We start from the raw sequence: 4,005 nt of genomic DNA, 5'->3' as shown, positions 1-4,005 counted from the left end.
CTGTCCTCTCTTCTGTCCTCACTCCTGTCCTCCTGTCTGTCCTCTGTCCTGTCCTCACTCCTGTCCTCTGTCCTCACTCCTGTCCTGTCCTCTCTTCTGTCCTCTGTCCTCTGTCCTGTCCTCCTGTCTGTCCTCTGTCCTGTCCTCACTCCTGTCCTCTGTCCTGTCCTCCCGTCTGTCCTCTCTATGAACCAGTGGACTCTCCTCCGTGTCCCGCGCTGCTGGAGCACGCTTCAGTAGCGGTGGAGGACGGCAGCGTGACAGCGTATTGATCCGTCTGCTTTCCCTGGGAGGAGGACGGGGAGACGTCCCGGAGTGTGTCATTATGTCCTCACCGCGACGCGTCCACCAACACTAAAAGCATAAAGACGAGCGCTCAGATTGTCGTGTCAGTCTGCGATGAAAACACGGCGAGACGCTTCCTCCACCCTCCACCCTCCAGACTGATTTGGGGGTTTTCGTGTCTTTTGGCTCAGTTTTTGTTGTCTTCACAAAAATCCATTTTTGTTTCTGAGCTCCTTCATATTCAAGATGTCTCACGTTCATATTCAAGATGTCTCACGTTCATATTCAAGATGTCTCACGTTACACATGAAGCTGCTGCGAGTGTTTCAGAGTCTCAATGCAGACTACAGGTTTAGTGTAGAGGGACGGGAGGACAGATGAGGACGAAATGAGACCAGGACCAACACCATGAAACACAGGGTTATGATGCTGGGCTAAGATGTTAACCTGGGTTAGTGTTATGATGTGAACCTGGGTTAGGTTAAGGGACGGGTTGTCCACGTCCTGATGGAGGACCGTTCCTCGCCAGCGTCTCCGATGGTCTTCAGACCACCGGGACCCCCTCAGCGGGAGCAGTGGGAAGAACTCGCTGCTGGATCTAGATGAGCTGCAGTAGTCTTGGAGTGGATTTGAAGGGCTGGACCAGAACCTGCACGGCCTCCTGGGCCCGGGACAGATGTTTGCTCCTCATGTTGTTCAAAGGACCTCCAGACCTCCGGGGGACAGGAGGAGCAGCAGGAACCGATTCCTTACCCCCAGACCCACCACCGTGTGGACTACAGCCTGGAAAGGTCCCAACACATTGGAGGGAATCCACTCTGGTGGCTGGACTCGTCAAGAGGGTTCAACAACTTCTCCAACACGTTGGTTCCTGATCATTGAGGTGGAACATCTCTCATTGAGGTGGAACGTCTCTCATGAGACCAGAGACCGGCTGACTCGGCATCCTTGTGATTGTCATTTCTACTCAGAAAGCACGACATGATCTGCGGTCCAGAGGCCGTCCTTCTCGTTGTGAGTGAAGTTTGCTGAGTCGGCTCTCAGAGTCACGTCATGTTGGAGATGAAGAGATCAGGAGGAAGAGGAGGAAGACATCACTCAGCTCGCTGTGCTAATGAATGATGGCTGCTCCACTGGCCCGAGGGCGGCAGCAATCTGCCATTGATTTGCTGTGATAATCCAGATGTGGCTGCCAGCTGCCCCCCCCCCCCCCCCTCATGGTGCCTTTGAGGAGGTTCGAGCAAGTCACACACAATCGCCATGTGATCAATACTATTGAGTGTGTGAGGCGGAGGACGCAGGCAGCAGGTCCACAAGTCTTCACTCGGCCTTAATCACACATTACCCTCAGATAGTAGACCTGGACCCCAGCTCAGGAAGTAGACCTGGACCACAGCTCAGGATGTAGACCTGGACCCCAGCTCAGGAAGTAGACCTGGACCCCAGCTCAGGAAGTAGACCTGGACCACAGCTCAGGAAGTAGACCTGGACCCCAGCTCAGGAAGTAGACCTGGACCCCAGCTCAGGAAGTAGACCTGGACCACAGCTCAGTAAGTAGACCTGGACCACAGCTCAGTATGTAGACCTGGACCACAGCTCAGTAAGTAGACCTGGACCACAGCTCAGGAAGTAGACCTGGACCACAGCTCAGGAAGTAGACCTGGACCACAGCTCAGTAAGTAGACCTGGACCACAGCTCAGGAAGTAGACCTGGACCACAGCTCAGGAAGTAGACCTGGACCCCAGCTCAGGAAGTAGACCTGGACCACAGCTCAGGAAGTAGACCTGGACCACAGCTCAGGAAGTAGACCTGGACCCCAGCTCAGGAAGTAGACCTGGACCCCAGCTCAGGAAGTAGACCTGGACCACAGGATGGGAAGTAGACCTGGACCACAGGATGGGAAGTAGACCTGGACCACAGCTCAGGAAGTAGACCTGGACCCCAGCTCAGGAAGTAGACCTGGACCACAGGACGGGGGGAGGCCTCGTGGTCTTCCGGAGCCGTGATTATCTGCCAAAGCTTCGTGACGACCCTTCACACACATCTCTGGACGAGGAGTAAATCAAAGAAGTAGAACAGACGAGAAGAGAAGAGGAAGAGAGGGATGACTTTATGAAGAGCGAAACAGAAAGGGAACCCAGAACAGAACGGCTCATGGGGGGGGGGGGTGACTCTGACAGAGTGAAGGCAGTGAGGGATTGATGGATGACAGCAGAGCCAATGCAGCTGGACAGGCCTGCTTAGCCCTTTCCTCACAGTTTGATTCCTCCATCACGACCCCGAGACGTAGCTGGTGCTCCATCTGAAGCCGGGTGGTGCTTTTGAACTATAATTACTTCCTGACTCCACCTCTAGAGCCTTTGCTCTCAGTTCATGTCCTCCGTCTATAGAGCACCCAATAAATGATCTGAATGTCGGATATTAATCCAACACAGCTGTTAGATTACAGGACCCGGCCTGAATGTTCAACTCAACCCTCTAACTCTATAACCCTCTAACTCTATAACTCTATAACCCTCTAACTCTATAACCCTCTAACTCTATAACCCTCTAACTCTATAACCTTCTAACCCTCTAACTCTATAACCCTCTAACTCTATAACTCTATAACCCTCTAACTCTATAACTCTCTAACCCTCTAACTCTATAAATCTCTAACTCTCTAACCCTCTAACTCTATAACTCTCTAACCCTCTAACTCTATAAATCTCTAACTCTCTAACCCTCTAACTCTATAACTCTCTAACCCTCTAACTCTATAAATCTCTAACTCTCTAACCCTCTAACTCTATAAATCTCTAACTCTATAACTCTCTAACCCTCTAACTCTATAAATCTCTAACCCTATAACTCTCTAACCCTCTAACTCTATAACTCTTTAACCCTCTAACTCTATAACCCTCTAACTCTATAAATCTCTAACTCTATAACTCTCCAACCCTCTAACTCTCGAACCCTCTAACTCTATAAATCTCTAACTCTCTAACTCTATAACCCTCTAACTCTATAACCCTCTAACTCTATAACCCTCGAACCCTCTAACCCTCTAACTCTATAACCCTCTAACTCTATAACTCTAGAACCCTCTAACTCTATAACCCTCTAACTCTATAACTCTCTAACCCTCTAACTCTATAACTCTCTAACCCTCTAACTCTATAAATCTCTAACTCTATGAATCTCTAACTCTCTAACTCTCTAACCCTCTAACTCTATAACCCTCTAACTCTATAACCCTCTAACTCTATAACTCTCTAACCCTCTAACTCTATAAATCTCTAACTCTATAACTCTATAACCCTCTAACTCTATAAATCTCTAACTCTATAACTCTCTAACCCTCTAACTCTATAACTCTCTAACTCTATAAATCTCTAACTCTATAACTCTCTAACTCTATAAATCTCTAACCCTATAACTCTCTAACCCTCTAACTCTATAAATCTCTAACTCTATAACTCTCTAACCCTCTAACTCTTTAACCCTCTAACTCTATAACCCTCTAACTCTATAAATCTCTAACTCTATAACTCTCCAACCCTCTAATTCTCGAACCCTCTAACTCTATAAATCTCTAACTCTATAACTCTATAACCCTCTAACTCTATAACCCTCTAACTCTATAACCCTCGAACCCTCTAACCCTCTAACTCTATAACATTCTAACCCTCTAACTCTATAACTCTATAACCCTCTAACTCTATAACCCTCTAACTCTA

Source organism: Pseudoliparis swirei, chromosome 17 (genome assembly GCF_029220125.1).
Source record: "Pseudoliparis swirei isolate HS2019 ecotype Mariana Trench chromosome 17, NWPU_hadal_v1, whole genome shotgun sequence".
Lineage (NCBI taxonomy): Eukaryota > Metazoa > Chordata > Actinopteri > Perciformes > Liparidae > Pseudoliparis > Pseudoliparis swirei.
The sequence above is the reverse complement of the archived record's forward strand: the minus strand, read 5'-3'. Positions refer to the sequence as shown.